Source organism: Camponotus vicinus, unplaced genomic scaffold (genome assembly GCF_025532165.1).
Source record: "Camponotus vicinus isolate PSW18456_S1 unplaced genomic scaffold, iyCamVici1.0 SCAF_2, whole genome shotgun sequence".
In the NCBI taxonomy this organism is placed as follows: Eukaryota; Metazoa; Arthropoda; class Insecta; order Hymenoptera; family Formicidae; genus Camponotus; species Camponotus vicinus.
In genome coordinates, this window is record NW_028141956.1 from 5645748 (window position 1) to 5671064 (window position 25317).

The 25317-nt window shown below is 40.7% G+C and overlaps 1 long non-coding RNA gene across 1 annotated transcript; it reads right to left on the minus strand.

Annotated features, from left to right (window-relative positions):
* Window positions 1–2703: 2703 nt before the first annotated feature.
* On the minus strand, window positions 2704–24778 carry LOC145966160 (uncharacterized). The gene is made up of 3 exons (XR_014436977.1): window positions 24651–24778; window positions 23675–23958; window positions 2704–3128 (listed from the first exon to the last, which is right to left on the minus strand). It is a non-coding gene; the product is annotated as an uncharacterized LOC145966160 (long non-coding RNA).
* Between the last annotated feature and the right edge of the window lie 539 nt (window positions 24779–25317).

A 25317-nucleotide genomic window follows, 5' to 3' on the forward strand; every position in this document is an offset into this window, starting at 1 on the left:
ATTATTTATTTGTTTTCTACATCATTAGAATAATTATGCGAATTAAATTTTTGACAAATAATTTTTCAATCAATTTATAATAAACTTAAAAATATATATATGTAATCATTTTTGGATTTGAATATATATATTTTTTGAAGTTTTAAAGAAAATTATTTGCTGTTTTACTTGAATCTTATACTTTATCAGTAGCATAACATTCCATGTTTTTTTTTACATCAGGTGTTGAATAATGTCTGCCTAAGTTATTAGACTGACCGCATCTAGCCGGCGGCATTCGAAGAAGGGTCAATTTATCAAATTTGCGAGATAATTATGTGGGGTTGCAAACGCCGATCGCATAATCTCATACGCGTAGCTGATGATCATGGTCGATTATCCACGGAGTCGTTCGCCGCTCTTCGGGTAACGAGGCAGATCACCCTGACTCGCTGGAAACAGCCTTCGGGGGAGAAAGATCAAGGGTGGCTGGTTCGAAACCTGGCTGAAATAGGTGGTGCTGCCGCGCGGTGGCAGTATCGATAACTGAACTGTTTAAACAACCCCCTCGCAATTTAGCCCTTTATTCATCTAAATCTTCTTACCACGTTTCAATCAGTAGCGATTCCATAAAAACATTTCAGCATTTTTAGGAATATGAGAAAAAAATTGTAAAAAATGTATTATGAAATTATTTAATTCAAAAAACTTATACACTTTTGCAAATCGTAATTAACTGTCTTGTATTTGTAATTTAGATTTTTTTTTAATATTCATTGCCAATAAAATTATCAAAATCTAAAAAGTAATTCAACATGAGAAGATCGGAGAAAGAAACGAGATTTAAATGTCGATTTAAGACTCTCGTATCTTTACGATAATTTTTTTTATGACTTATTTATAAAAGATGCACCTAATTAATGCAAGAATCATAATTCTAGTCTATTTGAACAAAGATAAAATTTCGCTTGCCATAACAACTGTACCATTCTAGCATCCTCTTGCGGCGACGTCGGATCGGGCGCTTGTCACCCCGTGGGACAAGATCGATCGACTTGTCGGTTGATCGCGGCATCGATGCATCCTGTGATAGGACGTTAGATCGCTGACCGAGGTCGGCCATTAGCCGCAAATGACGTACTTAGGTGGCCGGCGATCTCTCCCACTGAGAGATTTGATCGGATGCGGGATTCCTTTGGACAATGATTCCGGCTCCGCGAGAGATCCGCGAAACCACGCAAGAGCGAGCGAGCAAACGGCAAGGGGATTCATGGCCCCTTCTTCGTTCACCCTATTGATTTTCCATTCGGAACAGCTTCGACACTCTCGAGGCGCCAAACGTCGGCACGAGCTGCCCGACCGATTGACCGACATTCGATTGCCAATCGACGCGCAATCCGGTCGATCCGCCGGTGACAATGATTGAGACACCTGTGACTCGTTTGCAAGCGAATTTGATCGATCCGCTACAAAGTCGCTGCTATTCTCAATTACGCGTGTTTATTATTGAATTGACTACTTTAAAAATAATAATATAGTATTATATGTTTTAGAAATTGAAGAGATACAAAATTAATACAACATATTATTATGTACTATTGTACTATTTATATATGTAAAATACAATATGAATCAATACACTGTTCGTAATATATTTAAATTACGATTAAATATCGTCTTGTCAGAAAATGACGTTTCTATTTAGAAATAGCGAAGTTTTTTATATCAATTTTTAAATCCATAAAACATGTTTTTTGATTGATCAATTAATTGGAAATATGCATGTCTTCCTCTCTCTGTTTTCCTCTTATATATAAACTTTACATTATTTTTACATACGAGATAAATATAAAAATTTTCGAATTCTTCATTCTTAATATCTTTTCTAAGATATGAGACTCTTTTATGCTCTTTAAAAAAATCGTATGTTAAAACAAGTACCGATATTATGATTAACGGAGTAATCCATGATCGAGATAGTTCGCGTTGAATTCCGACGGTAATTAGCCGTACTGTTTGATTTGGACGACGCGGTGGAAGAGGCTCGTGCGACTCTGATTGGATGAAGCCGCCGTAGGTTCGTCTTCACTTTCCAAAAGGAAAGAACAGCCCGGGGCCTCTGGCTCCAGGAAATGACGAGAAGACGAGATGAGACAAGACGGGACCCGCGAGTTAGGAACGACGAAGTCGTTGAGTTCGGATGAGATGGGACGGGACGAGGCAGAAGAGACGACGAGATGAGATGAGAAACAGCAATGTCGCAATGAGATATTGCCAGTATGCGAAGGTGCACAAAGCTACCTTAGGATCTGTTTCCGTGCCTTGTAATAACACTGTGCATAAGTTATGATTGACTACTCATGGTTTGATATAATTAGCTTAAAAAAATTTTTTTCACTATCACTGTGAAAAGGATAAAAATTGTGGCATGAAAACATGACATTTTTGTCTTAAATTTTACAGAAAATAATTTTTAATTCGACTCTCTTAACACATATCTTTATGTTAAATCGAAATTATTTATTTATTTATACATTGAATATGCGATTTTAAATAATGGATCAAAATAAGTTTTTGCAATTGTAGAGGAAAATAGGATGTTGAGGTTTAATTTTTTTATGAAATAAATTTTTATTCCAGGTCTCTCTTCTGTGTAACTTTTTATTTGTATTCTATAATTAAATAACATTTTTTTTAGTTCACATATGATAAATACACATACATATATATGTTTTTACAAATATATTTTCTCGTTCAATGCACATCATATCAATTTTAATATATTATTTTTTTATCACTATACTTTTTAAAATATTTCTAAATCTCTAATAGGAGATACTACAGCTGTTTAATATCTTCGTGATTATTACGTTATCGATTGTATTATCAGTACAAAGTGTTCATACATCGTATAGTTTTTAATCCTTTGATATATCTGCATGCCCTGGGCGGATTTTCCGCGGGATATGAAGATAGGGAAGAGGGTGGAAAAGCAAAAGGAAAGGAAGGTGCCCACGGTGCTTGGGGGGTGGCACGGGGTGCAAGATGTAAGACGAAGGAGGCGTGGCCTCGGCATTGATCCAGAACCCCCACTCTTGTGCTTAAAAGTACGGCTCTGGCTGCTCCGCTCTGTGCTCACCCCCGTCGACCTGTAAGAAACCGGCAAGAAATGAATATTCATGAGCCATCAGCTTCACTGCGTCTATCTTCTTGATTCGGTCACCGGCGTCAATGAAAAAAATACTTCGTCATTAATATGTATGTAAATTAAAATGCTATTAAATATTATAATTTTATATTAAGTAAAAAAATTATTGAGAGAATTTTTATTCCATAATTCTATATTATTATGCAAATTTTTCGTTAATAAAAATACATAGAATTTTGTTTACATTTAACATTTAAGTATTAATTGAAACAAATTTAATAAAAAATTTAAAAAATACTTTTGTTAAATAAATAAATAAATATATCTTTCTAAGAAACATTTTTCATCTAAAATAAATAATGATTAAATTCATCATGATTGCAAATTTTCGGTATTATTATAACTTTCTGGAAAATTCACTTCACTGATGAAATAAATGTTTGCTTTGAATTAATAATTTTAATCGTTCCGAGAAATCTAAAATCGCCAAGTGAATCTTCTAAATGCCCTCACTGCGCGCTTGAATTAATTGTGGTAATTCTATTTCTATTTACTGTCGCAGGATATTGCTTTATCTAATTGCTAGCGATACGCAAGCAAGGGGAAAGTGCCGGTAGTCGTAACGGTAGATTGATCGTCGATCTCAACGTTAGTAGAATATACCACATATAGGATACTGAGATTCGTTTTATAATATAAATTATTTAAAGGGCGACTCTCTTTGTTCCGTCAGACATCAGATGACACATTAGAAATATGTTTACTAAACAATGCAAATTATTTTCTAACAATAAATCCTTTTTATCTTTTAAATTCTATTTTTATCCTTTTTATTTAATCAAAAAACACTATGATATATACAAGAAAAATGTAGCAAATGCGGAGATATTATGTTAAGACTCTTGCGATGTATAAGTCGCACAAGTACTTGCATAGGAACAATAGGACGAGATCATTGTATGAATATTTCACTGCTCCTCTCTGGTCAGTGACTCGACATAAATAATCCGAAAGTTATGGAGCTCGATTAAAAATTTTCACGTAATGTCCTCTCCGCTCTATTTAAATCGAGTATGTAAAGTTGGCGGGAGAAGCGCGAAAATATCTCGCGAAAAAATGTTCGCGCGATTCACTCATATTACAAACTGATGTTATTTTATACAATTGCATGTCCAAAGATAGATTTCTGAGAAAGGGATGTAAAAGAGGGTTGAGCGCGATGTTAGCAAATTGGTTACCGGCTACGACGTTTCCAGAGTATACCGGGAGTTTGTTCTAACTTGCAGTCGCTGGCAGTTCTCCTCAAACAGGCTAGATTATGCTCCACATCTCTCCGTTTTCTCTTCTCCCAACTGGCTCGCGCGAATCGCGATTCATGCCACGCGACTGTGCATCTACGTTTGTTTGATCTAACTTTGCCTACCTCAATCTCGCTGATTGTGAAAGAAGCAGTCGGAGAGAGCTCGCCGAGGCGAGACGATTCTAAAGTTTCTAGTCTTACCCTTTCGAGAAACAGAGTGATCTTTATCAACGATGAAAGATTTCACGTTATGTAGTTAGGAACTTGGATGATCGAAATGGATCGATTGACTATGCTCAAATTGTTAATACTTGTACGAATTTATAATTTCTTATTTTGCATAATTGTATTATATCATTATGAAAGAAAAAAGTTATACATATTATATCTTATATATATACAATATAAAATGCATATTCAGCAGACAAGATATAAAAAGGAACAACTATGATTACAGTTGTTAATGATTTATTTAGAAATATAACATTATAAATTGATAGTGTTATTTGATAATGCGAGATTATATAATAAAAATTTTTATGTGTGTTTTTACACATATTAATTTTTGTTGCCAGGACATCATTATATGAAATGTCTTCGTCTTAAATTGTCGGACGATACACATCACATTAAACCCGAAATAGTCCAAGCTCTGATTTACGAAGCTGTTAACGTATCCGATAAAATACAACCTTCGGTTTTATTGCGCCCATTTGACGCCATTTTGGAAGCGAGGATTTCTCTCCTCGAAACATTTCTGCCCGTTACTCTTACTTACCTAACCACTATGTCTTCCCACATCTCCCAGCGCAGTAATTTCAATTGGTTCGCAATGCGTTCCGCACGATTTACTTATTTAAGTCAAATTTTTCCACCGACAGCGATTTTAAACACGAAATAGGTCTCACCCTTCGCAATTTAATCTACTTTAATCGTACTACTGAAGATTGCTTGGGTCAAAGAGATGAGATTTAACCACGTAATGTATAATATATCAGAGCAGAAATAGAGATCATTTCAATTTATTGCACACACAGATAATGAGAAAAATAATATCACATTTTTCAAACGCGTAATATACTATTATTTATTAAGTAATATACTATTACTTTTCCTGAAAAACTCATTTTTCTCGTTGCTCCGTTTTTACAATATATTTATGCGCGATTTAACAAAGGATCCAGAGAAAACTATACTTTCTAAATATCCACGATTCATGATTTTTGTCCTCCACATCGACTTTTTGAGTTTTACTTGAGTTGTCCCTCCCCAAGGACGGCAACTCATAGACCAGAGTGTCACGAGCCTTTAAAATATTTAGAGAAGGTAGTCCAGGGAAGGAGAGAGAGAGAGAGAGAGACAGAGGGTAGAGGGAGTCGGAGGAGAGACTCATCCAAGTTGGCAACTTTCGGTCGTATTAGCTTTTGTATATATATTACCTCATTTGCGAGAGGAAAGCTTATACTTCTACCCCCTGTAGACACTGTATAGATATACTATGCACTTGCCTACCTCCACCCTCTCCCTCTACAATATACTTGTACACGTGCTTCGGCTATATTCCTTACCGTCAGTGCGATACATCAGTTGTCGCGCGAAATACGACAAATTGTCTATCCGAAAAGTTTCCCCAATCATGAGAGCCTACACATTACTGTGATACTCGAAAGATGCGAAAAAATGAGAGCTTATGATTGTTTGAGTCAATTTTCGAAATATATTTAAATCCATAATGCCAAGAGAAGCATTGTGAAGAGAAAAATCCAATCACTTTACACTTTTTCTATGAATTTGTGATTGACCTATTTTTTAAAAAAGCGATTATACATAATAGCTACCAGAGCAAATAAAAGTAAACTTTCTTTCTAAAAAAAGAAAGTCAATCAAATAATATTGTCTCGCAATATATGTACGATAAAGCCGTTGGAGGTGTGAAACATCTCTTAATTCTGTAATTTCGACCTAAATTCCTATTTATTTATAGACATTTTCGTTAGCTTGTTTTCTACTAAATATTTTTTAAAAATGAGAGAGAATGTATACTTTATAAAAATTTATTTTTTTCTATCTATTAATATATATATCATTTTATTTCAAATTATTATATTTTTTACTTTATTATATATTAATTTAAAACACATTAATTATTCATTTATCCATTAGCAATGTAATAAAATTTATTATTTCATTGTTATAGTTAATGAAACAATTATCTCAACAAATAATGTAATAGATACAACTTTTGTTACTTTGGTAAATAAATTAAAGTATGCTTTATAATTAAATTGAAATAATATAACACACAGAAATAATATAATTCATATTTTCTGCATATCTCCTTATCCAATGCGAAAAGAGAAATAAGATAAGATATCATCTACATTACCGAGAAAAGTGACAAATATTGAGAATTTATCACATTGCAAAAATTCATATAAAGTAAAGTAAATTTATGTACATATGTTGGAGAAAAAAATTAATCAATATAATTCTAGAATTCATTTATGAAAAAAGAATTTTACTTTTGAGAATATATATATATATATATATATATATATATATATATATATATATATATATATATAAACTAAACATTGTACTATTTCTTTCTTAAAAATAAAATTTTTTTCATGTATTGCTCTGATGTATTTATATATTAAATTTGCAAAAGATTAATACTAAATTAAAGAAAGATAGACATATTTTATTGCTTTGTGAATAAATATATAACAAGAAAATTATAATTATAATGTTTTTAATATTATTATTCAATGCATACAAATATATTAGAGACAATATTCTTTAATTCTTAATCATAACACTTTGAAAATTTATTCTCTAGTTTCAAATTTTAAGCTTCATGAGTTGTTCCGGTTTTTAACTTAACATAATATCAATTAATTTCTATTCAAAATGCAAACATACATGTTTGATTATTTTCGTTTTATTTATATAAATTGATATTTCTAACTTTGAAGCCCTGAGGCAAGAAGAGTGGCATCGCGTGGAAGAACAAATTCATAAGGGAATATAGCGCGAGGTGACGATGCTGGTACATCCGACGCGGGAAAACAGACATTTAATCTAAAATAACACACGGACAATGAATACAAAATATACGTCAACACGAATCGTAACCTTCCCACTTCGGTATATCACGCCGGTAACGTTATTCATCGGTATATCACGCCGGCTGTTCCGATTTCAGCATGCGTTCGCATAGTGACGTCGGGATGAGCTGGGCGTAAAAATAGAGGATAGGAAAGCGGAAAGCGCGACGGAAAGAGGACGAACGAAGAAGAAGAGGGAGAAGGAAACGGAGGAAAGCGACAAGAGTGCGAGGAGCATCGGCGGCGCATCGCCTTCGAGCAAGTATCGCCCGGCTGTCAGATGGTAGGTAGGGTTGGCGGAGAAGGAAGGTACCTACGCGCGAAGGTTAGGTCGGAATATAGTTTAAGCTAGACGAATGGGTTGGTGGGTGGTTCTGGAGGCAGAAGAGTGAGCCGAGGCGGGTAGTTTTGCCTGGGTACTGCCGCACCACCGTCACCCCTTCGCCTATCCGCCGGTCTTCCGCCGTCCCCCGACCCCCGCCAGCCCTCTGGAGGCACCCCCGGTTACCACTCCACCACCTTCTCCACCTCCTCGACGACGCCATACCCTCGTTCATAATATCCTGCACGTCAGACTTTGAAAACTCCAACAATTTCCTCCTGCCGCCTGGTTGGAGAGCGAAGAGGGGAGGGGAACGGGGAGGAAGGGGATGGCCGGGACTCAGGGGGTTGGTTCTACCCGCCGTGTGGAGATGGTTCCAGGTTGCTGATGCTGGTGCCGCTCTCTTCGTGTGGTATGAAGGTGTTAGTAGTAGTAGTAATAGTAATAGCAGTGGTAGTGAAGGTAGCGGTGGTGGTGGCGAACCGACGGTGCGAGGGAGACGAGTTTCGAGTTTATATAAAGTTCGGGCCACATCAATAATTATAAGTAGAGAGCCGAGGCAAGATGGCGCACCCGACTGGCAAACCCCATCCCCTCGCATGCCAACCGAGTCATTATTCAAGGCATCCTTACTTCCACCCGTCTGCCCATCCGATTGATCCTTGGTGTCGTCTTAGGGAACAATCGACGCTTTTCCGAAGCAAAACGGAAGATATTGCCTCGTTGATTCTTAATGCTTCTTATTGCTTCCTGACTTCTACGTTAATATTTTACAATAATTGAATTCCGCTTCACGGGTATACAAAACGATTCTTTTATAAAGACTAAAGAAATGATAAATTTTATATACAAAATGTTTAACAAAATTGTTCTTTTAAATTTTTCATCTGCAAATTTTAACAAAAAAGTTGTAGTCTCCTCAGCTTGTTGAAAAATAATAACAGAAAGAGAGAAAGAGAAAGAGAGAGAGAGAGAGAAACGAATTATATATATTAAATTTATTTTATTAAAAATATATTATGTAAAAATACATGCGTAGAATTAATTATTCTCTAAGATGATAGATATTTTAAAAAATATTTTATATTATAAAAATATTATTTTCGCGAAAATTCCGCTTTCTTTGGAGGTGTAATGAAGAGTAGAATATTATTAAGAGAACGAGAGATGAGGAAGAAAAACACGAGGGGCTGAGACGACGGGGAAGGGTTGGTTGGTTTCCGGCAAAGATGACGGTTGATTAATGTTGAGGGTAGTTTCTTACTCACACCTAGCCCGAGCGGGATAGTCGATTACAATAGCGAGCGGCGCCTTAAATAAAGCATCGAAATAATATCGCACGCGGAAATAAGAGAAAAATATAATTATTAAATTTAATACTCTTTTTCTGTCCAGTACTTTAAATAAAATATTCTATTTTTTACAATGAAATAAACAATATATAAAAATTTACATTTTAATATCTGGAAAATAAGCATTTAGACGAAAATAATATTTTCGTTTGGCAAGAGACGAATTAACAGAATGCTCAAATTAATCGTGTATCTTTTAATTGGAAAAGTTTAATTCCACGATGTCGAAAAGAAAAACGAGTATACAGGCGCTTACACGCCGTCAAACACAAATATATCGGGATCATCCTGGTAAATATTTTACTTTTGCGAACTGAGCCGACCTGCGGGTCAAGTAGTAGTTTCGTTTGACTAGGACATTTTTGAAAGGCGCGAATCGGTTTTCTCGAGCGGCCCATACAGCCGACACATACATATAAAATACTCACACATGCGCGCATGTACGTCCGGCTAGGTTGCACATGCATGCGCGTGCTTGGCGTGGGATCGGTTCGAATCTGTCCCTAACGTAGTTTCCAGTTGAAACGCAGATCTGGTGTTGCCCTAACTCGGCCGGTGAAACTCAGAAATCTAATGCCAGGAGGACACACGGGCTGTACCAGCCCGACGTTAACTTTTAATGCACGGGATTAGTGCCACGGGTGCACGCGGGGACCCCGAACAAACTTTGCGCTAATTTGTTCGTCTATTAATCTCGCACTTCCTATCCGCTCGCGCCGACCGAAAGAAGCCGAAGTTGAAGAACATGAAGAAAGCTCGCTCTGACATTAAGCGACTGATAAATTTTTTTTCCATTGAAGAATAATCGATTAACGGCTATGATATCTACCTTCTAAATAAGAATCTAGTTTATGCATGGATAAAAATAATATCTAAAAGTCCTTTATGTAAATAATGTTGCTTATTAAAATATTTTTTATTTTCTACAAATTAATTGTTCAATATACTTCAAAAAATTTTTAATACAAAAAATCGCATACAGTTTATTATTAATTTTTTTATAGTTTTGTTACATTAATGTAATGTAACTTTAATATAATATATAATTTAATCCCATTTGAGATATTTTATATATTAATTAAAAATGATATGGCTTGCCTCTTATGAAATAAAGAAGAATAATTTCAAAGGCATGTTTAAATGCGGAATCTGGGTCGCAGCAGCCGTTTGGCGAGATTTCTCGTGCCAAAGTAGGAGGCAAGGGTAAACGAGGAGTGTAAAAAGTGAAAAAAAAGTTGAGAGAGTAACGTACCGCAGAAGGGAAGCGAAAAGAGAGGAGGAAGCGGCCGCGCGCTCAATTTACCGGTCGTGGAAAAAAGGAACGCGGGAAAAGACGGGAAACAGCTTAACGGGGTTAAAACCAGTCCTTCGGGGGCTCGGCGGTAGGAGGTAAAAAAGCTAAGCGGCGTTTTATAGACCCAACAAGCGGCCCGCGTATACCTACACGGGTGCCAACCCCGTTTTTACACCCTCGTTGGAAATTAGAGGCTTTTTGTGCTAAATATATCCTCGTTCCTACACCCTCTCTCTGTCTCTCTCTATCTCTCTCTCTTTCTCACACACACGCACACGCACACATATATGCAGCACGCCGCGCCAGTGAATCTCATATTAATTTTAACTCCACACGAACTTGACCGCGCTTCGAATTACTCATCCTACAATCTTTTTAATCTTTCTATTATAATAAAATTATGTAAAAAAGAGATTTGTAATGCACTTTTCTCAATAAAATCGTTTTATGATTTAATATAATTTTTGATTTATTTAATTGATAGAGAATTCTCTAAACAAAAATCTTCAACAAAATTTAATATTTACTATGTATTACGTGGAATTATCTAATAAATTCATCTAAAATTTTAATGAACTTACATTCAATCTTTCAACAATAATATTCTTTTCATTAAAGCAAATGAAATTCTCGGCTGTTAGTTATAAAACTGATTTTAAAATTAATGTTTACTTAAATTAATGTTTACTTAAAAAATATTGAAACTTTTCATAATCTGTATAATTTCATAAATTACCTGAGAAATCCTTACAAGGATTTTCTCAGCATTGCATTTTTAGAATTCAAAATTATGATAAATTTTTATTGATAAATTTCACGTACAATTTTCTAAATTGAACGATAAAATTTCTAACTGCGACGAAAAATCGTAAAAACTGCCCGACCAGGTAGGAAGGGTATTTGAGAGTCTTTTCTGCGGTTTAAGTGAAAATAAAACGCTTGACCAACCGGCCAAGAGGGTGTGAAACAAGGGTGGCATTTCTCTCACATAAATTAGCCGTCGGGGGCAAAATGCAAAACATCCGTTCAAGCCGCAGTTCAACACGGGCGAGATTGGTCACGTTGTGGCTTTGTCTCTCCTGATTCGCCCGCAGGTGGATCTTTGAACTGGCATGATTGTGTACAATTTAGAAACTGAGTGCTTCATAAATATAAAGAAAATATTTTCGCGCTGCCATCTTGTCAAAAATAACATTTATTTCAGTAAAAAAGTTGCTCACGCAATATTCTATTAATTTTTTTTTTCAAAGAAAAATATTTTAAAAATAAAATGCACAATTTATACATCTTACATGACATTATTTTCGTCTTGCAAATCATTCATCAAAAATGATATCGGAATAGATATAGATATTCCCGCGTTTTTTTTTTCAAAGAGTATCGAGAGAAGCCCCGAAGCTGCCGATTAAATCAACATTCGCAGATCGCATTTCGCTGTATCTATTCCGATTCACGAACGGAGTCGAATCGAGCTGGAAAAAGCAACGTGACATATCACGCGCCATTACCAAGCTCGGCGTTCTCGCAATACTCCGGGGCAACATCGAAGATGCAACCACCCGAAAATTCATGGCTGGCACGAAGGAATCGAATATCGTTGTCGCATCGGAACCGATGTGTCTCCCCCCGGCTATTCCCGCGGGGCGAATCGAAACAGCGAAGGTCGTTGGTACTCGAAGGCGAAACGTTTCTCTAGGCATTCGAAACGAGCGTTGCGCGCGTATATCTGGCGAGTAGGTGGGCCCCCAGATAGTGCCCGATTTCCAGCAACGACTAACGGTGGATATAGGTACGAGAAAGGTGGTGGCGAGAAGCGCGAGAGGTGCGGCTCGCTCGTAGGTTGTGTGTTAGCCTGGGTAACTGAGGCAGTTCACCCTCTCTCACCCTTCCCTCTTACCCCTTTTCCACCCACGCTTTTGGCTTTCGAGGCAATATAACTCGAAAATGGTGGCTGGCTTGCGAGTGCCGTTATCATTTCTTAGCCTGGTATCAGCCCGCCCTCCCGGTTATTACTGCACCCCCGGGGCTACGCCACGGACTCTTAGATAAGCCACCCACCGCGAAGGTGTATTGTGTGTTTCACGTACCGTCGCCTTCTATACGCCTCTCCTTCTCCTGCCACGTCTCTTATTCCGTCTTGTTCTATCGGGCTCTCTTACGGCGTTTCTCCATTCTCAACTGTCTCTCTCGCTCTATCTCTATACGCCTTTATCATTCTCTCCCGCTTTCTCTTTCTCTATGGCGCTACACCATCCCCTGCGGAAAATGCCCCTTCCCCCCATGCCCGATTCCAGCCACTTCCGACACTCTGAGATGTATAGAATTGTTTGAGAATCGCCCGAAGCGCCGCGAGATTACTTGGGAAAACGGATATGTCGTTCGCTGCCTGGACCGATAAGTCCGAAACGCGCATCGTCGAAAAGGACCTCATCCATGGCTGGTCCAGGTCCGATCGATTTCCATCCGCGGGCAGGTGCACCTCTTGGATCGCCCTATCCTGCCATCCTTCGCCGGACACGAGTGTCCTCGCTGTCTCTGTTTTCTTAGGATTATGGCGGCAATCGTGCCGCGCCGCACCGGACGGGTTATCGGAATCGCCGCTGCTAATCTGACCGCGCGATCCGGAGATGTGCAACGGAAGCTTTCCCTCCTCCTCGCGTTTGGTCAAGCTACCATAGAATCTCGTTTAATATTACCGTCTTGTTCCTATAGCATGAATATGTACGTTGTATCCACTGTTGTCTCAAAAATTTCTTTAAAAATACTTCTCTTCTTCAAGATGCTGTAAAATTTAAAGAGACAAAATTTTACAAATTTGCTTTATTTTTTTCGAAAATAATTAGACACTTCATGCTTTTTAAATTAGATTGACGGTATTTCTTGTAGGAATGAAAAGACGGTGCATCTCGGATCTGCGAGGAATCTCGAGCGCGCTCCATCGAGTGGCCGCTACAATTGCGAATGATTTGCGGACATTGTGCTCGAAGTCGAAAGCTACAAATTCGAATGCGAACGATTCCAAATGAGGTCGCCCCCGACTGACTGATGACGTCATTACTGTCAGGCTTAATGAAAATTTCCGGAAAGTTACCGCTCGTCTCGACTGCCGACACCGTGTTACCATCAGCTACAGCGAAACGTGGGCGTTTCGGCAGGGGGTGTAGCGGGATGTCGGATGCTGGGGTAGGGGGCAGGGGGTCGGGAGAAAACGGGCGCGGGGGCTGCTGGCGTTCGCGAGCGAGCGAGAAATTTTACGAGAATTTCCGAGACTAATTTCTCCGGCGCTTTGCGCTCGAGGCAGGCGGGCGTCGTTAATTTCTGACGTTAATTGCTAAACCTGAAGTTTCTAGAAATTTCCTGGGCGCTAACCTCGCTTCCACTGCACCAGTCTATCCTCTACCCCTCCGCCACCTTCTCGTTTACGTGTGTGTACGGGACCCACCATCACCCCTCCTGCTCTTCCCGTCGACGTTTCCTTGCCGTCTCACAAGCGCGGCTGCTTCGCCCGGTTTTCTGATATGAAGATTAAGCATCATTTATTCAGAACAGTCGAGCGCAGGCCCTTCTTGACGAGGCCGTTGAGGTTTAGGCACCGGCCGGACCGCGGCTAGACTTGCGATTGAATCACTTTTGTGCGATGGAATAACTCGACAACTTGTATATGAATATAAAAAATATTACCCAAGTTCGGATCATTCTGTCTTGCTTTGACAATCTTATAGAACTTTTATAAAAATTTTCACTGAATTTTGTTAACATCAATTTCCTCTTAAATTATTAATGTATCAGAATAATTTTTTCTTTAATTTTAAATGTACTTATTTTTATTCTCTCTCTTTGTGAATGTTTATATATACATTACTTTAATTATATAAAATATAATATTAATTAAGCTCAAGTATTAGATATTTTGTTTCAATTATGTTTTTACTCTTAGAGACCATTTTTGCTCATAAAACATTAAAATACTCCAAAACCGTCGGTGCCGCGAGAAATAATCTGGCGATAGAAAAAAAAAATACGTATCTACTCGTGACCACGTACCGCAGAAACCGCAACTACCGCCTGCTCTCCCTCGTTCTCGGCTCCCACCCACCCTCTCGAAGGATACCGGCGTGTAGAAACTCGGCAGAAAGGGTCGAGCATCCCTCTTCGATGTGCACGGGGGTCAATTTCGTCGCGATAAAAGGGCGAGCGAGAGTTCCTTGCGCCCTCGCTTAGTTGTTTAGTTTTCCGCCATCTTTGTTCGCGCTTAGATACTACAGGGATCAGAAGGGGGGAAAGGGGAGGGAAGGCGATCGTTGTCGAAGTGAGAGCGAGAACCCAAACGAGAGGTCGCCGGAACGAGAAAGAGCGACGAGAAGGAAGGGTTGGGTTAATAGCGGGCTCTGGCGGTTCTGCAACCCCGTTGAGGCTTTCCGGGGAGAGAGGGGGGGATCGGTTGGCGGCGATGGAGATTCGGGTGGGGTGCGGAGAGGGTTAGCGAGCGAGCAAGCCCGGCAAAGGAGAGGCGTAAGTCGAAAAGAGAAAGCGGAAGGCTCGCGCAGCTTCGCCGGAGACGGAAAGAGAAATAGAGAAAGACCAAGATGGATAGAGAGAGTAGAAATAGACGCAAAAGACGGGGACGACGAGAGCGAGCGAGCGGCGGCGGTGGCAACGGCGGTAACGGGCGGCACGAAAGGCGGGAAGGGAGAGATTTTACTTACTTACACCCCCACCCCAATGGAGGTCCATGCGCGGCGAGACGGGCTAATGCGAGGCAGGGTGCGCGGGAAAAGGAACGACGACAGCGGTTAGGTATTTCCCCCGTAGCGCGCGCGCAAAAGGCACCGTAACGATTTTCTGCTCCTTCGAAGGAATATGAAAGGCGATATTTGCGCGAACCCAGCACACCCGGAGAACGACGGATAGAGTAGGGTACGAAAAGCGGTGGAGGAAGAGGAGGAAGAAGGAAAGGCAGCGGGGAAAAGAGGGCGGTTTGAGGGTAGCTCGGCATCGTCTCGCTTTCGCGCCCCCCACGTGTCTCTCCCGTTCTCGTTTCCTCTAATGATGGAAAGCGAGAGGCAGCGTCGCCCCAGCAAATACCGCTCGGGTGGGATTTAAGGGATGAAAAGGGGCAGGAAGCCTTCTTTGCTGCCTCCGGGAGCTCTTTGATGTCACCAGACGTGCCGCCTAATTTTCAGGCGGGATCGACGTCGCGCATCAAGGCTGTTCAGGAATGAAAAATTGTTATCTCCATCTCGATGGGCAAAAGATTTTAAACTTTATAACAGATTCTTGAGAAACCGAAGCGAAGATTGTCAGAATTTCTATTGAAATTCTTGTGTTGATGTTTGGAATACCGGTAAATATGTTGCACATTGATGCATCAATATTGTTAAACTATGGCTTTATTATGATCGATTTAGTTGCAATAACCAAAATTGCAATTTTGTAATCTAGTTATTATATACATCGACTGTCAACAATAAGAGGAATAACGTTAATTTTTTGTGAATCACGATTTTCTTTAAACAGTCTATTAAACATGAGAATGCATAAAACCGTTTCTTGTTCGATGTACTTTATTAACTTCATTACTTTGAGCATCATCAGGTTTAATTATCACAAGACTCCAAACTAAAATATGGGCTTGTAAAAAATTAATTATCTCTTCTACCGTATTTTTCTGTTAATAATATCGTAATTTTGCCAATCAAAGAACTTATTTTCTAAATATTAACTTAAAGATACACAATTCGCGAATATTTTACAAATAAAATTTATGGAAAAAGCTTTTCCTTTAATCAGAATTCTCAACGATTTGAATAATAAATGAAATGATATGAAATAACCATCGCACAGAAAAATGTGAAGTGGAAGTTCTCGGATGATTTATTTTTTTCATCTTTCCCTTGGAAAACGGCGATGCCACAGCCAATGCATTCTCCGCGTCGTTTAAGACAAAAGCTCGCGAGGGTGGTTCGAGGGGGTGAGAGGGGACGGCAAAGAGGAGGTCTATGGATGGCGAAGAAGAGGTACGCCCGGGTGGGAGCTGCCTCATTCCCGGCTGGAGACTTAGAGTTGGTAATTAAATACAAGGAACCTTGCTTCGCCTCGTCTCACCCCGAGTCAGCTCGTCCTCTTCTTCCAGTCCTCCTCCTCCTCTTTCCCTATCTTCTCCTACTGCTCCGTTACTCACCCCCTGTCTCACTCTCTTCTCGTCTTCTTGCGTCCCCTTTCACCGTGCCCGGAATACAGAGAAGGCTGTATTTAATTCGAGACTTTATTCGATTTACTTCGAGTCGCGGATTACGCGTCGTCGAACTTCGAGCAAACGACCAGCTGTCTACGCGATTGGCAAAGTCCATGAATAGTGACGATGTGGCGCAAAAATAAGCAACCGGCGTCGCGACAAGCACGCATTAGAAACTCATCTTTGGAATAAATTACTTTTAATGTTGTAAAGGACGATATGTTTGACTCGTGTGTATATTTAAGTAACTGCTGTTATTTGCTTACTCTTTGCATCTATTTGTAATTATCATATAAATTAATAAAGCGCACATCTTTTACGCAATTTTGATAAGATTCTGGCAGCAATAAAGAACTTAATATTTCTAATATATCATAAATGTATAATGTGTAAATATTTATAAGCAGTCAATATAAATTTAAAAAAAATTTAAATATTGTAATCGAGAATATAATAAATTTTAGAAAAAATATATTTAAAAGATATATTTAATTTATAAAAATAAAAAGAGAGAGAGATCCTCAATATAAATTCGATTATGTTAGATTTTGCAATCATACGAAAAATTGTAGTCTGTCTCTTTCTTTCTTTCTCTCCTCCCTCTTTCGTTATATATATATATATATATATATATATATATATATATATATATATGTATGTATGTATGTATATATAAATGTATATGTATATGTATATAGTCAATATTTGTAACAAAGAACATTGAATGTATCAAAGTGAGTTTGAACCAGCGACTTGTAACAGCAGATGCCTCATGAAATTTCTGAGCGTCACGTGACGACATTAATCGGCCGACACTAATTGACTATGTTCGACGGCAGCCGATGGCCGATGACGGGCGTTTCTTTTCGTAAATCAATTTCTCGATCAGCTCGCGAGACATGCACGCGCATAGTCGTGCCATTATTGGCAATAACAGTGTTACACCAGCCCATCCAGCCGGCGGAGATCTCCTTTTCCTCCCTCTGTTTCTCCCTGTCTCTCTCTCTCTCTCTCTCTCTCTCTCTCTCTCTCTATCGCTTTCTCCAGCATCTCGCCAAGTCTCCTCTCTCGCTGGGACCTCTCTCGCTCTCTCGTGGCGAAACTCAATTCCCCAGGCCGTGCAGAACAGAGAGGGTACGCACACTTTGCTTGCTCCTGCTGCACAAGACGAAATTTCATTCCCGCCCGCGCCCATTCTGTGCCCGGTAATTGTGCACGTGAAGCAACCTGAAACCTGCATTTGCCCCGTAGGTTCGCAAAGGAGGTTTCTCTTCGTCCTCTCTTCCACCCTCCATTCTCCTTATCACGGTGCTATCCTTTCCGATGCTTCGACATACAATCGCCTGGACGGCCGAGACCATCAGCGTCATCACGGAAAAATTTCGCCTCGCTCAATTTCCACAGTCGAGCGAAATTAGTTTATCGAAGGTAATTATTGAGGGAAGCATATATCAAAGTGCGATCAATATTTAACTGAGAAAATATTGATAAAAAGAAACTGAATGACGTTTAAGTGAAAAGTTAAGGAACCTCCATTTTCATCGCCCACGATATAGGAGATGAAGTTTTCATCTTGATCTTCTCAGTTATTGCTCCTTATTTAAAAAGATAACTTTCGCAATTTACATATAAAAAGAGACGAGATTTGATTTTCGATAAAAAAAAACACTTGTTTAATCGATTTACAGCAATATCGCTATTTAATTAAAATTTTATAAACGGTTATAAGGAAATCATTTCTGCCATATACATCCGAGAGGAGCCTCGCGAGGATGTCTGTCAACACCTTGACCGTTAACAACGCGAGCATCGATTACATTGGCCGAAGTAAAAAGGAGACGCGTAAGGAAAGGAAAATAGCGGGCGTAGCCGGGCAAACAGTCGCGCTAACGTTGTTGGGAAGTTCAGCGCGACCGACACAATAAGACGGCTCAATGAAAAGCGTCCTTTACTGCGGCTGCACCGTGAATGCTTATATGCCGTTCCACGGAGAGCACATTCTCTCTTTCTCTCCTCGCCTGAATCTCCCTCTTTCGCCGCGGCCGCTCTCTTTCTCTCTCCGACTCGTCGCGCTCGACGTCGCTATTTGCGCGATATCTCGCTCGTTGGCCGCCGGCTCAGCCAATGAAAGCGCGCGGAGGCGAGCTTTTACGGCGTTCTTACGGCATGGCGGGGGTTGCGGAAGGTTTGGGGCTGCTGCCTCCGCAACGTTCTTATTGTTTCAGCCACCCCAACCACCCTCCCAGCAACCACCCCGGGCGCGCAACCATCTCCCTCCGCCGCCTCCTACCCCCCCGGTCCATCGCACCGTACGGCGGTACCACTCTACCCCCGAGTTTACTTCCTCCTCGTCGTCCGCCTCCCCCTCCCCCTCCCCCCTTCGCCCTTCTTCTCGCGCGCGAGAGAGCGCCCGACCGCCTCCTACGGCACTGTGCTTAGAATTTTAATGGACCGGCTTAGAAATTGTTGGCGGAATTAGATTTTAGGACGAGATTAGGCGGGGCTGCTCGAAATTACTGCAAGGAACGGCGGTGATGCTTTCTCGCGCGTCCAAGCCGGAGAGGCCTTCACAAATTTATGTCGTTACGGAAAGAGCATGCGATGATTCTATATATATATATATATCTCTCTCTCTCTTTCTCTTTCTGCGTCTGTCTCCCTTCTTTCCCCATCTCCGCGGGAATCTCGGACTAGGGTTCGTTAAATTTCAAAGAGGGTGCGAAATTTTACGATCAGACACGTCCGTCACCGTTCTCGTCGTGCCACGAGAGCATCTTTCTGAACGTTCTCCAGATATTCTCGGTACCGCTCAAAATAGGTCGATTCCGCAGAATTTGGCAATTTCCTGTCATTCTAATTTATCGTTTCTCTCGCACGATATTTGATCGGTCAGATCCTTCACGCGTCGCGAGATACGTAAAAGCATCAAATCAAGGTACGCCCGTATCTCTCGGGAATCCACCATCGACAGTCGATGCACGTCGCGGTCTTTTCTCGGGACTATTATCGTCGCCGCTCTCTGTCATCAAGGACGAACCGTATACGCGCGCGCGCGCGCACGTACATCCACACACAGACGCGCCGAAATCTCAGCCATCCTTCGACACCCCTTTCCCGACATCCTCCGACGTCCTAACCACCCGTAACCGGCAAAATACGCGGACGCAGAGGCGCGAGCGAGACGACGAAACGCAAATGGGGTGAGTCGACCCCGCGTTGCTGTTTGAGTTTGAAATTACAGAGCGAGAGAATTTATATGCCGGTGCCGCCTGTTCTTGCGCGACACACTAGAAGTTTCATTTATTTAAGGCATCTTGCTCTGGGGCGCCAGCAGCTTCAAGAAGCGGGGCCCGAACCCTCGTCGTTTTCATCTTCGATGTGCGATGATATGTTCACGAAACGCCTTGAAATACCAGAAGCACGATGCTCTCGCGAAATGTCCTGTCTCATCTTTTGCTACAAGAATCTAGCCTCTCCCTGTTAACCTGGTCTCGAAAAATTCGAGAAATTTTCAGAGAAATTCGTCGGCAACGGGATAGCGACATCAGAGAACGAGGGCGATTCTCTGATGAGAGGGGTATCGCGAGTCCGGCACGCGTCTTTTTCCTCTACAGCGCGAGTGCTGTCCGTACGTAAATTACAATTTTGCCGTAATTGTCGTCGGAACTAGTCGCCCCGAAGTTACGTAATATTCGTACGTGAGTTTCAGCACGCCGCAAACTTTGCCCGGCTTCACCATCGCGCTCGATTCGTAATAATAGGAACCGCGATGCCTGGGGAAAAGATCAGCGATTTGGGACCTGATTATAGAATTTTTTTTTCGATAAAGTACGAAAAACCGTTGAAACAGTCATTATAATCCTCGTATATACAAATCTGACGTGATGAATCTGTTTGTATTTTCAAAGATCGAATTAAAGACAAATTTCATCAACGCGTCAGTTAACATTAATCAACTATAATTTTTCTTTTAAATTAAAATTAAAAGAAGCCTCAAAGTTGAAGATAATTTTATGTTCTTCGTTAAACATTCTGAACATTCTTCAACGAGTCATTATTTTAATACAATAGCTGAAAATTTTTTCCAATATGCCTCATTATTATTTGATATGTGCGATCTATTGTACAATTTTTGACTAAAATTTAATACAAAGCGAACACAAACAACCATGGATTTGATGAGTATTGTCGGTGACCTGTCGACAAGATCAAACAGATATCTTTTATCGTCGGCAAGGCCGCGTCTTCGACTTGCATTGTGCATATAGTTCTAACCGGGGGATGAAAAGGAGCCTGCATCTACGAGGAGGAGTCACTTTGAGGTCCTTCCGCGGGAATCGACGACGGATCCCAAAGTTGTCGGAGGTATCCACCCTCTCCCTACGTCGTGGCACCCACCTTGTCCTCTTCCATTTCCAAGCGACTTCCCACCCCCGCTCGCGCGCCCATCCTAACCTGTAGCCCAGGTCCTCGTCCTCAGTGGCTTTGTCTGCAACTTCAGCCGGGTGTTTCGCGATTATAATTTAACGACGCCGACAACGAAGCGAAGTTGGCCCCAGAAATCAATGCGCGCTCCGAGACAAAAGCCAGCGACGACAGAAAGTCAGCGGGGGTAGTGGGACAAGGGGGGTGCGGGACGGAACAGGGGGAATCGCGAGCGAGTGAGAAGACAGGGTTTGAGGTGGGTTGTTTTGAGGGGATATAAGGGGGTCGCGTTTAGAAAGGCGAGAGAGAGGATGCCTCCAACGTCTATTTACGCGCGAGGGCGTCATAAGTACATCCCAGAGCTGGAGTATGGGAGGAGAGGGCACGAAATTCAATCGTATTTTCTTACCGGCTAACAATTCCGTCTCGCGTCATGTATCGATGTCTAAAGTTAGATCACGAAAATTTTACAGACTCTTTCGATAAACATATAAAGCTGCGCGCAATTGTTTTCAATACTTTTGTTTGTTCTCTATATTCGCATATCGAGTTATGTATTGCAGGGGAATGAAAAATGTTTTTTAATTTTCTATCTAGTAGAATTTTGGGAGAATTGTATTTGATAAAATTTCTTAGATTATTCTGAATTAGTAAAAGAATAAAGTAGCATTATTTGCATCCTCTATTCTCTCTTTCTTTCTCTCTCTCTCTTTCTCTCTCTTCCTCTCTCTCTCTCTCTCTCTCTCTCTTCCTCTGTGTATTCGAGCGCAACTACCGATGCGAGAGATCACCCTCAACCCCCGTGCGACGAAGGCACAGACGCCAGGCATTTGCGGCGGGTATTAAGAAATCTCTGCCAACGTTTGGCGGCCGGCCAGCATTCCCGGCGAATTAAAATACCGTGCCGAACGTGCTGGGCATCTCGCATTGCCGAGGTTTTCGCTGGCCCCGCAAAAGTGTCGGATAGTTTGTTCTCCAGTTTGGTCGCGGTCTCGGAGAATTTTGAAATAAAAAACTGTATCATCGAAATCGAAAAGAGGAAACGAAGAATACAGTAACGATTTTGAAAATACGTAGAATAACTCACGTTTGAAATTGATCAGTAAAATATGATCTATTGTACATTAGAATTTATCTATAATAAAATTAGAGAAATATAAAAAACAATACGTGGAAGAACGATGCGTCGTAACCTCAGATGTTACACATAGGAAATAATTCAAATCTTTCTAATCTTAGAAAAAATGCCGAACGATCTCTTTTTATATTTGATATTGTGATTTAATGCAGCGAATGGAACGGCATTAAGAAGAATCATTTTGGAGGCGAGACAACGTGTGCCGAGATACAATTTTCTACAACCGGTACAGCGCGACACGACGTTCCGGCAACGGCACTCGAATAATTTCGACGAGTGACAGAAGCAGAAACGCGGGCGCGGCGTTTGTCGAGATTCGAAGGCTCGCTGCGCTGAATCGGGTACTAGAAAGCGACATAAGGAAACAGCACAGACGGCGGCGCCCGCTTTTCAAGGTACTGCGGGGGTATCCTGGCAGTCACGGGACTGGAACGTTTGCAGACGCGTACCCGGTGTACAAAGTCGTAGCTCGCGGCCCTTTCATTTGTAAACGAAATTACAGAATAAGGTTGAGAGGGAGAAGGAACGGCTGCCTAGGACGCGCGAGAAATGGAGAGAAAGAGTGAGAGAGAAAGAGAGAGGGGGAGGGAAAGAGATAGAGAGAGATGACTGGCGTCGGCGTCGAGGTGAGGACGGTTATATGGTGAGGCTGGTAAGGGACCGTCGTGGAGCAGCTAGAAAGGTGGATAGGGAAGAGAGGCGAGGTATGGCGGAAAGGGGGGTGGATTTTACTCTGAAGCAAACGGCTCAAAGGAAATTAAGGAGCATTCACTCCACGAGAAGCTTCCACGGAGAAATATCGTCTGTGAAGTGAGAGAGGCAGAAACGCGCTGAGGACGGTCTAGGAATACGAGAACGCCTCCGAAAGCCACGCAAATGAAGCGGCAGATCTGCTTTTCTGTTAACCGAGGAATTCGAAGAAAAAGACGACCGCCGCCGTGAGCGATTCTCGAGGATAGCTTGTGTTTCGCGGAGGATCGCTTATCGAGGAGTAATCGCCTTGTAATTGATACCGCGTTGGAAATCGATTTGGCTCGGACATCGATTCTAAGATGAAAAGCGTTCTAATTGAATTAATCGCAGATAAAGCACGTTGTCTTCCAGCTAACGTGATGTTGACGAAAATGCAAACTCACGGAAGGCAATCGTTACAAATCTGGAATAATGTTAACATTATTTATATATAAATTGTAAAAGATTATGTGATTATTTATATTAATTTTAGATTAAAGATTATATTAATTTCTTTTTAGATTTGTATGTGGTTAGATGACAAAAGAGTGGTTAGATGCAAAATTATGCCTCGTTACGGAGAGAAACGTGTCGAAGAAGACGCACCCTTATGTGTGGCCTTGCTTAAAAATTAATTACCTCGCTCTAGTGATTTTCTAAATTCTGACATTTACGGGCGATGGAGCGGCAATATCAGCCCAGTAGAGAGGGTGAATTTGCGATGGAGCTTTCGTAAGCAAGGCAGCCTGCTTGAACACTCGTAGGAACGCCGTTGCCCTCGTCCTGTTTTTCATCCCTTATTTTGCCAGAGGGGTTAGAAGAGGACTGGTAAGACGGGGGTGGCAGTATGGCCGCTTCACCCGGGACTCCGCCCTCGAGTGGCTTCCCTCGAAAGGGGAGAGAACTTGGAAAACCTGACGATCCTACGGGGTAGTACAAAGTACGTACTTACGGCTTGGTATGAAATGAAAAGGGGATGAAGTCGAGGGTGGTGGGGGCAGCGACACCATTCCCGCGCTCGCGCTCGCGTTCGTGCTTAATCTTTATTCCTAATACACCTATCACAAACGCGTTTCAATCTCAATGATAAACGTACGGAAACGTGTTGCCTCGCATAATAAAATAATTTCCATCAAGTAGAGAATTATTAATTTTTTTCAACAGTTTTTTTCTTTCGAAAATGATAAATGTATGCATAATCAATAATTGATATTGTAGATTTAAAAATGATATTATTATATATCATAACATATTGTATCTTTCTCTCTCTTTCTCTTTCTTTTTCTTTTATATATATATGTATAAACCGAAAACAACAAAGTAGCAATAAGTAATTTGTTAATTACAATAACATATACACAATATTATTATCAATTTATATATTTATATAGTATATGATTAAACAAAATTTTAAATATAAATAAAATTTAAAAAAATGTGACGTAATAAATCTTGAAAATATCAAATTAAGAGAAATTTTGTCAAATTCCACATTTTTTGTGATATTACTTTTAAGCAGTATCAAATGCCAGTAGCTTTCAAAGCATAAATCTTGTGTATGATAAAATTATTCATGACAGAAATATTGCTTTAATTTCGCAAAAATACAAATTACCCAGCAATCTTCTTTAAGCATATTTCATCCATCGTGTCATCTTGATTCACCTCTCTCGAATATCTAACGAGCCACTAGTACGGACGATTTTGAAGATTCACATACGCGGAACCGTCGATCACGAAACAAAATTGTAAACTGACCAAGAGTGAGCGTGATGTCCAGGAACTTGGTCAGTGGCGGTGCCCCACTCTTGTTTGCCCCTAAGTGACCGGCGGCCCCCGGATATGTGGGAAAGAAAACCAGTTTCGCGTCGGAAGGCGCGCGAGAGAAGATGGACAATCGGTTGTAGGTCAATCTGACTCGAACTTGTAAGCGGAAGGGAAAAAGAAGCGACGGAGACAAGACGTAAACCTGTTCCGGGTCAATTCGAAGGCCCGCTGACCCAGAGAAGGGTCCGAGATTCTTGTCCCGTCTGTGTGAAAGTTGAACCCTTTCGCCACAAACTGTAGCAAAGTATCATTAAATTACTGATGTTTGGAAAGATCCGAAATTATGAAAATCAAAATAATATTCCTAAACTGAAATGATTTGCTGCAAAAATAATTGTTATCTTTTCATTGCTTTATTGCATGTTTTATTTTAATATTAATAATACAACATAATGTTACTCTCAACAGACACGTTTACATCGGCGCTTGCATGAAATATCGAAATATCAATAACT